This window comes from Rhipicephalus microplus, chromosome 4 (genome assembly GCF_043290135.1).
Source record: "Rhipicephalus microplus isolate Deutch F79 chromosome 4, USDA_Rmic, whole genome shotgun sequence".
Taxonomy (NCBI): domain Eukaryota; kingdom Metazoa; phylum Arthropoda; class Arachnida; order Ixodida; family Ixodidae; genus Rhipicephalus; species Rhipicephalus microplus.
In genome coordinates, this window is record NC_134703.1 from 229,905,416 (window position 1) to 229,918,367 (window position 12,952).

General features: G+C 52.9%; 4 non-coding genes across 4 annotated transcripts; all 4 read right to left on the reverse strand.

The window, feature by feature from the left end:
* Window positions 1–458: 458 nt before the first annotated feature.
* Window positions 459–532, reverse strand: TRNAN-GUU (transfer RNA asparagine (anticodon GUU)). Its single transcript has one exon. It is a non-coding gene; the product is annotated as a tRNA-Asn (tRNA).
* A 2,137-nt stretch (window positions 533–2,669) lies between these two features.
* On the reverse strand, window positions 2,670–2,743 carry TRNAN-GUU (transfer RNA asparagine (anticodon GUU)). Its single transcript has one exon. It is a non-coding gene; the product is annotated as a tRNA-Asn (tRNA).
* A 2,558-nt stretch (window positions 2,744–5,301) lies between these two features.
* On the reverse strand, window positions 5,302–5,375 carry TRNAN-GUU (transfer RNA asparagine (anticodon GUU)). Its single transcript has one exon. It is a non-coding gene; the product is annotated as a tRNA-Asn (tRNA).
* A 7,285-nt stretch (window positions 5,376–12,660) lies between these two features.
* Window positions 12,661–12,734, reverse strand: TRNAN-GUU (transfer RNA asparagine (anticodon GUU)). Its single transcript has one exon. It is a non-coding gene; the product is annotated as a tRNA-Asn (tRNA).
* Window positions 12,735–12,952: the final 218 nt, after the last annotated feature.

Here is a 12,952-nt window from a genome sequence, read left to right on the forward strand (position 1 = left end):
AAAAAGCGCCGCACCACCACCAGGTGGGCTCGAACCTCCAAACTTTCGGTTAACGGCCGATCGCCATAGCCAATTGCGCAACGGAGACAATCGTGCTCCACGCTCACCACCATCAGAAAATATCTTCAAAGCTATCAGCGCAAAGAAAAATGCAACACACCCCACCCTGGAGGGCTCGAACCTCCAACTTTTTGGTTAACAGCCGATCGCGCTAGCCAATGGCGCCACGGGGACAGTCCTGCTCCACTCTCACCACCGTCAGAACATTTCTTCAGAGCTATGAGCCCAAAGAAAAAAAAAGCGCCGCACCACCACCGGGTGGGCTCGAACCTCCAACCTTTCGGTTAACAGCCGATCGCGCTAGCCAATTGCGCCACAGAGACAGTCGTGCTCCACTCTCACCACCGTCAGACCATTTCTTCAGAGCTATCGCCCCAAAGAAAGAAAAAGCGCCGCACCGCCACCGGGAGGGCTCGAACCTCCAACCTTTCGGTTAACAGCCGATCGCGCTAGCCAATTGCGCCACGGAGACAGTCCTGCTCCACTCTCACCACCGTCAGAACATTTCTTCAGAGCTATCAGCCCAAAGAAAATAAAGCGCCGCACCACCACCGGGTGGGCTCGAAACTCCAACCTTTCGGTTAACAGCCGATCGCGCTAGCCAATTGCGCCATGGAGACAGTCCTGCTCCACTCTCACCACCATCAGAACATAACTTGAAAGCTATTACCACAAAGAAAAAAGCAACACACCACTCCCGGAAGGGCTCGAAACTCCAACCTTTCGGTTAACAGCCGATCGCGCTAGCCCATTGCGCCACGGAGACAGTCTTGCTCCCTTCTCACCACCATCAAAACATATCTTCAAAGCTATCAGCCCAAAGAAAAAAAAGCGCCGCACCACCACCGGGTGGGCTCGAACCTCCAACCTTTCGGTTAACAGCTGATCACGCAAGCCAATTGCGCCACGGAGACAGTCCTGCTCCACTCTCACCACTATCAGAACATATCTTCAAAGCTATCAGTGCAAAGAAAAAAAGCGCCGCACCACCACCGGGTGGTGCTCGAACCTCCAACCTTTCGGTTAACAGCCGATCGCGCAAGCCAATTGCGCCACGAAGACAGTCATGCTCCACTCTCACCACCATCAGAACATATCTTCAAAGCTATCAGTGCAAAGAAAAAAAGCAACACACCACTCCCGGGAGGGTTCGAAACTCCAACCTTTCGGTTAACAGCCAATCGCGCTAGCCAATGGCGCCACGGGGACAATCCTGCTCCACTCTCACCACCGTCAGAACATTTCTTCAGAGCTATCAGCCCAAAGAAAAAAAATCGCCGCACCACCACCGGGAGGGCTCGAAACTCCAACCATTCGGTTAACAGCCGATCGCGCTAGCCCATTGCGCCACGGAGACAGTCTTGCTTCACTCTCACCACCATCAGAACATATCTTCAAAGCTATCAGAACAAAGAAAAAAAGCGCCGCACCACCACCGGGTGGGCTCGAACCTCCAAACTTTCGGTTAACAGCCAATCGCGCTAGCCAATTGCGCCACGGAGACAGTCCTGCTCCACTCTCACCACCATCAGAACATATCTTCAAAGCTATCAGCGCAAAGAAAAAAGCAACACACCACTCCCGGGAGGTCTCGAAACTCGAACCTTTCGGTTAACAGCCAATCGCGCTAGCCCTTTGCGCCACGGAGACAGTCTTGCTTCGCTCTCACCACCATCAGAACATATATTCAAAGCTATCAGCGCAAAGAAAAAAGCAACACACCACTCCCGGGCGGGCTCGAAACTCCAACCTTTCGGTTAACAGCCGATCGGGCTAGCCCATTGCGCCACGGAGACAACTTTGCTGCCTTCTCACATCCATCAGAACATATCTTCAAAGCTATCACCCCAAAGAAAAAAAAGCGCCGCACCATTACCGGGTGGGCTCGAACCTCCAACCTTTCGGTTAACAGCCGATCGCACTAGCCAATTGCGCCACGGAGACAGTCGCGCTCCACTCTTACCACCATCGGAACATATCTTCAAAGCTATCAGCACAAAGAAAAAAGCAACACACCACTCCCGGGAGGGCTCGAACCTCCAACTTTTCGGTTAACAGCCAATCGCGCTGGCCAATTGCGCCACGGAGACAGTCCTGCTCCACTCTCACCACCATTAGAACATATCTTTCAAGCTATCAGCCCAAAGAAAAAAAAAGCGCCGCACCACCACCAGGTGGGCTCGAACCTCCAAACTTTCGGTTAACGGCCGATCGCCATAGCCAATTGCGCAACGGAGACAATCGTGCTCCACGCTCACCACCATCAGAAAATATCTTCAAAGCTATCAGCGCAAAGAAAAAAGCAACACACCCCACCCTGGAGGGCTCGAACCTCCAACTTTTTGGTTAACAGCCGATCGCGCTAGCCAATGGCGCCACGGGGACAGTCCTGCTCCACTCTCACCACCGTCAGAACATTTCTTCAGAGCTATGAGCCCAAAGAAAAAAAAAGCGCCGCACCACCACCGGGTGGGCTCGAACCTCCAACCTTTCGGTTAACAGCCGATCGCGCTAGCCAATTGCGCCACAGAGACAGTCGTGCTCCACTCTCACCACCGTCAGACCATTTCTTCAGAGCTATCGCCCCAAAGAAAGAAAAAGCGCCGCACCGCCACCGGGAGGGCTCGAACCTCCAACCTTTCGGTTAACAGCCGATCGCGCTAGCCAATTGCGCCACGGAGACAGTCCTGCTCCACTCTCACCACCGTCAGAACATTTCTTCAGAGCTATCAGCCCAAAGAAAATAAAGCGCCGCACCACCACCGGGTGGGCTCGAAACTCCAACCTTTCGGTTAACAGCCGATCGCGCTAGCCAATTGCGCCATGGAGGCAGTCCTGCTCCACTCTCACCACCATCAGAACATAACTTGAAAGCTATTACCACAAAGAAAAAAGCAACACACCACTCCCGGAAGGGCTCGAAACTCCAACCTTTCGGTTAACAGCCGATCGCGCTAGCCCATTGCGCCACGGAGACAGTCTTGCTCCCTTCTCACCACCATCAAAACATATCTTCAAAGCTATCAGCCCAAAGAAAAAAGCAACACACCACTCCCGGGAGGGTTCGAAACTCCAACCTTTCGGTTAACAGCCGATCGCGTAAGCCAATTGCGCCACGAAGACAGTCCTGCTCCACTCTCACCACCGTCAAAACATTTATTCAGAGCTATCACCCCAAAGAAAAAAAGCGCCGCACCACCACCGGGAGGGCTCGAAACTTCAACCTTTCGGTTAACAGCCGATCGCGCTAGCCCATTGCGCCACGGAGACAGTCCTGCTCCACTCTCACCACCATCAGAACATATCTTCAAAGCTATCAGCGCAAAGAAAAAAGCAACACACCACTCCCGGGAGGGCTCGAAACTCGAACCTTTCGGTTAACAGCCGATCGCGCTAGCCCTTTGCGCCACGGAGACAGTCTTGCTCTGGTCTCACCACCATCAGAACATATCTTCAAAGCTATCAGACCAAAGAAAAAAAAGCGCCGCACCACCACAGGGTGGGCTCGAAACTCCTACCTTTCGGTTAACAGCCGATCGCGCTAGCCAATTGCGCCATGGAGACAGTCCTGCTCCACTCTCACCACCATCAGTACATATCTTAAAAGCTATTACCACAAAGAAAAAAAGCAACACACCACTCTCGGGAGGGCTCGAAACTCCAACCTTTCGGTTAACAGCCGATCGCGCAAGCCAATTGCGCCACGGAGACAGTCCTGCTCCACTCTCACCACCAACAGAACATATCTTCAAAGCTATCAGCGCAAAGAAAAAAGCAACACACCACTCCCGGGAGGGCTTGAAACTCCAACCTTTCGGTTAACAGCCGATCGCGGTAGCCCATTGCGCCACGGGGACAGTCTTGCTCCACTCTCACCACCATCAGAACATATCTTCAAAGCTATCAGTGCAAAGAAAAAAAAGCGCCGCACCACCACCGGGTGGGCTCGAACCTCCAACCTTTCGGTTAACAGCCGATCGCGCTAGCCCATTGCGCCACGGAGACAGTCTTGCTTCACTGTCACCACCATCAGAACATATCTTCAAAGCTATCAGCGCAAAGAAAAAAGCAACACACCACTCCCGGGAGGGCTCGAAACTCGAACCTTTCGGTTAACAGCCGATCGCGCTAGCCCATTGCGCCACGGAGACAAACTTGCTCCCTTCTCACCTCCATCAGAACATATATTCAAAGCTATCAGCCCAAAGAAAAAAAAGCGCCGCACCACCACCGGGTGGGCTCGAACCTCCAACTTTTCGGTTAACAGCCGATCGCACTAGCCAATTGCGCCACGGAGACAGTCGCGCTCCACATTTACCACCATCGGAACATATCTTCAAAGCTATCAGCACAAAGAAAAAAGCAACACACCACTCCCGGAAGGGCTCGAACCTCCAACTTTTTGGTTAACAGCCGATCGCGCTGGCCAATTGCGCCACGGAGCCAGTCCTGCTCTAGAACATATATTTCAAGCTATCATGCCAAAGAAAAAAAAGCGCCGCACCACGACCATGTGGCCTCGAACCTCCAACCTTTCGGTTAACGGCCGATCGCGCTAGCCTATTGCGCAACGGAGACAATCGTGCTCCACGCTCACCACCATCAGAAAATATCTTCAAAGCTATCAGCGCAAAGAAAAAAGCAACACACCCCACCCGGGAGGGCTCGAACCTCCAACTTTTTGGTTAACAGCCGATCGCGCTAGCCAATGGCGCCACGGGGACAGTCCTGCTCCACTCTCACCACCGTCAGAACATTTCTTCAGAGCTATCAGCCCAAAGAAAAAAAATCGCCGCACCACCACCGGGAGGGCTCGAAACTCCAACCATTCGGTTAACAGCCGATCGCGCTAGCCCATTGCGCCACGGAGACAGTCTTGCTTCACTCTCACCACCATCAGAACATATCTTCAAAGCTATCAGCGCAAAGAAAAAAGCAACACACCACTCCCGGGCGGGCTCGAACCTCCAACTTTTTGATTAACAGCCGATCGCGCTAGCCAATGGCGCCACGGGGACAGTCCTGCTCCACTCTCACCACCGTCAGAACATTTCTTCAGAGCTATGAGCCCAAAGAAAAAAAAGCGCCGCACCACCACCGGGTGGGCTCGAACCTCCAACCTTTCGGTTAACAGCCGATCGCGCTAGCCAATTGCGCCACAGAGACAGTCGTGCTCCACTCTCCCCACCGTCAGACCATTTCTTCAGAGCTATCGCCCCAAAGAAAGAAAAAGCGCCGCACCGCCACCGGGAGGGCTCGAACCTCCAACCTTTCGGTTAACAGCCGATCGCGCTAGCCAATTGCGCCACGGAGACAGTCCTGCTCCACTCTCACCACCGTCAGAACATTTATTCAGAGCTATCACCCCAAAGAAAAAAAGCGCCGCGCCACCACCGGGAGGGCTCGAAACTCCAACCTTTCGGTTAACAGCCGATCGCGCTAGCCCATTGCGCCACGGAGACAGTCCTGCTCCACTCTCACCACCATCAGAACATATCTTCAAAGCTATCAGCGCAAAGAAAAAAGCAACACACCACTCCCGGGAGGGCTCGAAACTCGAACCTTTCGGTTAACAGCCGATCGCGCTAGCCCTTGGCGCCACGGAGACAGTCTTGCTCCGCTCTCACCACCATCAGAACATATCTTCAAAGCTATCAGCCCAAAAAAAAAAAAGCGCCGCACCACCACAGGGTGGGCTCGAAACTCCTACCTTTCGGTTAACAGCCGATCGCGCTAGCCAATTGCGCCATGGAGACAGTCCTGCTCCACTCTCACCACCATCAGTACATATCTTAAAAGCTATTACCACAAAGAAAAAAAGCAACACACCACTCTCGGGAGGGCTCGAAACTCCAACCTTTCGGTTAACAGCCGATCGCGCAAGCCAATTGCGCCACGGAGACAGTCCTGCTCCACTTTCACCACCAACAGAACATATCTTCAAAGCTATCAGCGCAAAGAAAAAAGCAACACACCACTCCCGGGAGGGCTTGAAACTCCAACCTTTCGGTTAACAGCCGATCGCGGTAGCCCATTGCGCCACGGGGACAGTCTTGCTCCACTCTCACCACCATCAGAACATATCTTCAAAGCTATCAGTGCAAAGAAAAAAGCAACACACCACTCCCGGGAGGGCTCGAAACTCCAACCTTTCGGTTAACAGCCGATCGCGCTAGCCAATTGCGCCACAGATACAGTCGTGCTCCACTCTCACCACCGTCAGACCATTTCTTCAGAGCTATCAGCCCAAAGAAAAAAAATCGCCGCACCACCACCGGGTGGGCTCGAACCTCCAACCTTTCGGTTAACAGCCGATCGCGCTAGCCAATTGCGCCACAGAGACAGTCGTGCTCCACTCTCCCCACCGTCAGACCATTTCTTCAGAGCTATCGCCCCAAAGAAAGAAAAAGCGCCGCACCGCCACCGGGAGGGCTCGAACCTCCAACCTTTCGGTTAACAGCTGATCGCGCTAGCCAATTGCGCCACGGAGACAGTCCTGCTCCACTCTCACCACCGTCAGAACATTTCTTCAGAGCTATCAGCCCAAAGAAAAAAAAGCGCCGCACCACCACCGGGTGGGCTCGAAACTCCAACCTTTCGGTTAACAGCCGATCGCGCTAGCCAATTGCGCCATGGAGACAGTCCTGCTCCACTCTCACCACCATCAGAACATAACTTGAAAGCTATTACCACAAAGAAAAAAGCAACACACCACTCCCGGAAGGGCTCGAAACTCCAACCTTTCGGTTAACAGCCGATCGCGCTAGCCCATTGCGCCACGGAGACAGTCTTGCTCCCTTCTCACCACCATCAGAACATATCTTCAAAGCTATCAGCCCAAAGAAAAAAAAGCGCCGCACCACCACCGGGAGAGCTCGAACCTCCAACCTTTCGGTTAACAGCTGATCACGCAAGCCAATTGCGCCACGGAGACAGTCCTGCTCCACTCTCACCACTATCAGAACATATCTTCAAAGCTATCAGTGCAAAGAAAAAAAAGCGCCGCACCACCACCGGGTGGTGCTCGAACCTCCAACCTTTCGGTTAACAGCCGATCGCGCAAGCCAATTGCGCCACGAAGACAGTCATGCTCCACTCTCACCACCATCAGAACATATCTTCAAAGCTATCAGTGCAAAGAAAAAAGCAACACACCACTCCCGGGAGGGTTCGAAACTCCAACTTTTCGGTTAACAGCCAATCGCGCTAGCCAATTGCGCCACGGAGACAGTCCTGCTCCACTCTCACCACCATCAGAACATATCATCAAAGCTATCACCACAAAGAAAAAAAAGCGCCGCACCACCATCGGGTGAGCTCGAAACTCCAACCTTTCGGTTAACAGCCGATCGCGCTAGCCAATTGCGCCATGGAGACAGTCGTGCTCCACTCTCACTACCATCAGAACATATCTTCAAAGCTATTACCACAAAGAAAAAAGCAATACACCACTCCTGGGAGGGCTCGAACCTCCAACCTTTCGGTTAACAGCCGATTGCGCAAGCCAATTGCGCCACGGAGACAGTCCTGCTCCACTCTCACCACCATCAGAACATATCTTCAAAGCTATCAGTGCAAAGAAAAAAGCAACACACCACTCCCGGGAGGGCTCGAAACTCCAACCTTTCGGTTAACAGCCGATCGCGCTAGCCAATTGCGCCACAGATACAGTCGTGCTCCACTCTCACCACCGTCAGACCATTTCTTCAGAGCTATCGCCCCAAAGAAAGAAAAAGCGCCGCACCGCCACCGGGAGGACTCGAACCTCCAACCTTTCGGTTAACAGCCGATCGCGCTAGCCCATTGCGCCACGGAGACAGTCTTGCTTCACTGTCACCACCATCAGAACATATCTTCAAAGCTATCAGCGCAAAGAAAAAAGCAACACACCACTCCCGGAAGGGCTCGAACCTCCAAACTTTCGGTTAAGAGCCAATCGCGCTAGCCAATTGCGCCACGGAGACAGTCCTGCTCCACTCTCACCACCATCAGAACATATCTTCAAAGCTATCAGCGCAAAGAAAAAAGCAACACACCACTCCCGGGAGGTCTCGAAACTCGAACCTTTCGGTTAACAGCCGATCGCGCTAGCCCTTTGCGCCACGGAGACAGTCTTTCTTCGCTCTAACCACCATCAGAACATATATTCAAAGCTATCAGCGCAAAGAAAAAAGCAACACACCACTCCCGGGCGGGCTCGAAACTCCAACCTTTCGGTTAACAGCCGATCGGGCTAGCCCATTGCGCCACGGAGACAAACTTGCTCCCTTCTCACCTCCATCAGAACATATCTTCAAAGCTATCAGCCCAAAGAAAAAAAAGCGCCGCACCACCACCGGGTTGTGCTCGAACCTCCAACCTTTCGGTTAACAGCCGATCGCGCAAGCCAATTGCGCCACGAAGACAGTCATGCTCCACTCTCACCACCATCAGAACATATCTTCAAAGCTATCAGTGCAAAGAAAAAAGCAACACACCCTCCCGGGAGGGTTCGAAACTCCAACCTTTCGGTTAACAGCCAATCGCGCTAGCCAATTGCGCCACGGAGACAGTCCTGCTCCACTCTCACCACCATCAGAACGTATCATCAAAGCTATCACCACAAAGAAAAAAAAGCGCCGCACTACCATCGGGTGGGCTCGAAACTCCATCCTTTCGGTTAACAGCCTATCGTGCTAGCCAATTGCGCCATGGAGACAGTCGTGCTCCACTCTCACCACCATCAGAACATATCTTCAAAGCTATTACCACAAAGAAAAAAGCAACACACCACTCCTGGGAGGGCTCGAACCTCCAACCTTTCGGTTAACAGCCGATTGCGCAAGCCAATTGCGCCACGGAGACAGTCCTGCTCCACACTCACCACCATCAGAACATATCTTCAAAGCTATCAGTGCAAAGAAAAAAGCAACACACCACTCCCGGGAGGGCTCGAAACTCCAACCTTTCGGTTAACAGCCGATCGCGCTAGCCCTTTCCGCCACTGGGACAGTCGTGCTCCACTCTCACCACCGTCAGACCATTTCTTCAGAGCTATCGCCCCAAAGAAAGAAAAAGCGCCGCACCACCACCGGGTGGGCTCGAACCTCCAACCTTTCGGTTAACAGCCGATCGCGCTAGCCAATTGCGCCACGGAGACAGTCCTGCTCCACTCTCAACACCATCAGAACATATCTTCAAAGCTATCAGTGCAAAGAAAAAAGCAACACACCACTCCCGGGATGGCTCGAAACTCCAACCTTTCGGTTAACAGCCGATCGCGCTAACCCATTGCGCCACGGGGACAGTCTTGCTCCACTCTCACCACCATCAGAACATATCTTCAAAGCTATCAGCGCAAAGAAAAAAAAGCGCCGCACCACCACCGGGTGGGCTCGTACCTCCAACCTTTCGGTTAACAGCCGATCGCGCTAGCCAATTGCGCCAGAGAGACAGTCCTGCTCCACTCTCACCGCCATCAGAACATATCTTCAAAGCTATCAGCACAAAGAAAAATCAAGCGCCGCACCACCACCGGGTGGGCTCGAACCTCCAACCTTTCGGTTAACAGCCGATCGCGCTAGCCAATTGCGCCAGGGAGACAGTCCTGCTCCACTCTCACCACCATCAGAACATATCCTCAAAGCTATCAGCCCAAAGAAAAAAAGCACCGCACCACCACCGGGTGGGCTCGAACCTCCAACCTTTCGGTTAACAGCCGATCGCGCTAGCCAATTGCGCAACGGAGACAATCGTGCTCCACGCTCACCACCATCAGAAAATATCTTCAAAGCTATCACCACAAAGAAAAAAAAGCGCCGCACCACCATCGGGTGAGCTCGAAACTCCAACCTTTCGGTTAACAGCCGATCGCGCTAGCCAATTGCGCCATGGAGACAGTCGTGCTCCACTCTCACTACCATCAGAACATATCTTCAAAGCTATTACCACAAAGAAAAAAGCAATACACCACTCCTGGGAGGGCTCGAACCTCCAACCTTTCGGTTAACAGCCGATTGCGCAAGCCAATTGCGCCACGGAGACAGTCCTGCTCCACTCTCACCACCATCAGAACATATCTTCAAAGCTATCAGTGCAAAGAAAAAAGCAACACACCACTCCCGGGAGGGCTCGAAACTCCAACCTTTCGGTTAACAGCCGATCGCGCTAGCCAATTGCGCCACAGATACAGTCGTGCTCCACTCTCACCACCGTCAGACCATTTCTTCAGAGCTATCGCCCCAAAGAAAGAAAAAGCGCCGCACCGCCACCGGGAGGACTCGAACCTCCAACCTTTCGGTTAACAGCCGATCGCGCTAGCCCATTGCGCCACGGAGACAGTCTTGCTTCACTGTCACCACCATCAGAACATATCTTCAAAGCTATCAGCGCAAAGAAAAAAGCAACACACCACTCCCGGAAGGGCTCGAACCTCCAAACTTTCGGTTAAGAGCCAATCGCGCTAGCCAATTGCGCCACGGAGACAGTCCTGCTCCACTCTCACCACCATCAGAACATATCTTCAAAGCTATCAGCGCAAAGAAAAAAGCAACACACCACTCCCGGGAGGTCTCGAAACTCGAACCTTTCGGTTAACAGCCGATCGCGCTAGCCCTTTGCGCCACGGAGACAGTCTTGCTTCGCTCTAACCACCATCAGAACATATATTCAAAGCTATCAGCGCAAAGAAAAAAGCAACACACCACTCCCGGGCGGGCTCGAAACTCCAACCTTTCGGTTAACAGCCGATCGGGCTAGCCCATTGCGCCACGGAGACAAACTTGCTCCCTTCTCACCTCCATCAGAACATATCTTCAAAGCTATCAGCCCAAAGAAAAAAAAGCGCCGCACCACCACCGGGTTGTGCTCGAACCTCCAACCTTTCGGTTAACAGCCGATCGCGCAAGCCAATTGCGCCACGAAGACAGTCATGCTCCACTCTCACCACCATCAGAACATATCTTCAAAGCTATCAGTGCAAAGAAAAAAGCAACACACCCTCCCGGGAGGGTTCGAAACTCCAACCTTTCGGTTAACAGCCAATCGCGCTAGCCAATTGCGCCACGGAGACAGTCCTGCTCCACTCTCACCACCATCAGAACGTATCATCAAAGCTATCACCACAAAGAAAAAAAAGCGCCGCACTACCATCGGGTGGGCTCGAAACTCCATCCTTTCGGTTAACAGCCTATCGCGCTAGCCAATTGCGCCATGGAGACAGTCGTGCTCCACTCTCACCACCATCAGAACATATCTTCAAAGCTATTACCACAAAGAAAAAAGCAACACACCACTCCTGGGAGGGCTCGAACCTCCAACCTTTCGGTTAACAGCCGATTGCGCAAGCCAATTGCGCCACGGAGACAGTCCTGCTCCACACTCACCACCATCAGAACATATCTTCAAAGCTATCAGTGCAAAGAAAAAAGCAACACACCACTCCCGGGAGGGCTCGAAACTCCAACCTTTCGGTTAACAGCCGATCGCGCTAGCCCTTTCCGCCACTGGGACAGTCGTGCTCCACTCTCACCACCGTCAGACCATTTCTTCAGAGCTATCGCCCCAAAGAAAGAAAAAGCGCCGCACCACCACCGGGTGGGCTCGAACCTCCAACCTTTCGGTTAACAGCCGATCGCGCTAGCCAATTGCGCCACGGAGACAGTCCTGCTCCACTCTCAACACCATCAGAACATATCTTCAAAGCTATCAGTGCAAAGAAAAAAGCAACACACCACTCCCGGGATGGCTCGAAACTCCAACCTTTCGGTTAACAGCCGATCGCGCTAACCCATTGCGCCACGGGGACAGTCTTGCTCCACTCTCACCACCATCAGAACATATCTTCAAAGCTATCAGCGCAAAGAAAAAAAAGCGCCGCACCACCACCGGGTGGGCTCGTACCTCCAACCTTTCGGTTAACAGCCGATCGCGCTAGCCAATTGCGCCAGAGAGACAGTCCTGCTCCACTCTCACCGCCATCAGAACATATCTTCAAAGCTATCAGCACAAAGAAAAATCAAGCGCCGCACCACCACCGGGTGGGCTCGAACCTCCAACCTTTCGGTTAACAGCCGATCGCGCTAGCCAATTGCGCCAGGGAGACAGTCCTGCTCCACTCTCACCACCATCAGAACATATCCTCAAAGCTATCAGCCCAAAGAAAAAAAAGCACCGCACCACCACCGGGTGGGCTCGAACCTCCAACCTTTCGGTTAACAGCCGATCGCGCTAGCCAATTGCGCAACGGAGACAATCGTGCTCCACGCTCACCACCATCAGAAAATATCTTCAAAGCTATCAGCGCAAAGAAAAAAGCAACACACTCCACCCGGGAGGGCTCGAACCTCCAACTTTTTGATTAACAGCCGATCGCGCTAGCCAATGGCGCCACGGGGACAGTCCTGCTCCACTCTCACCACCGTCAGAACATTTCTTCAGAGCTATGAGCCCAAAGAAAAAAAAAGAGCCGCACCACCACCGGGTGGGCTCGAACCTCCAACCTTTCGGTTAACAGCCGATCGCGCTAGCCAATTGCGCCACAGAGACAGTCGTGCTCCACTCTCCCCACCGTCAGACCATTTCTTCAGAGCTATCGCCCCAAAGAAAGAAAAAGCGCCGCACCGCCACCGGGAGGGCTCGAACCTCCAACCTTTCGGTTAACAGCCGATCGCGCTAGCCAATTGCGCCACGGAGACAGTCCTGCTCCACTCTCACCACCGTCAGAACATTTCTTCAGAGCTATCAGCCCAAAGAAAAAAAAGCGCCGCACCACCACCGGGTGGGCTCGAAACTCCAACCTTTCGGTTAACAGCCGATCGCGCTAGCCAATTGCGCCATGGAGACAGTCCTGCTCCACTCTCACCACCATCAGAACATAACTTGAAAGCTATTACCACAAAGAAAAAAGCAACAC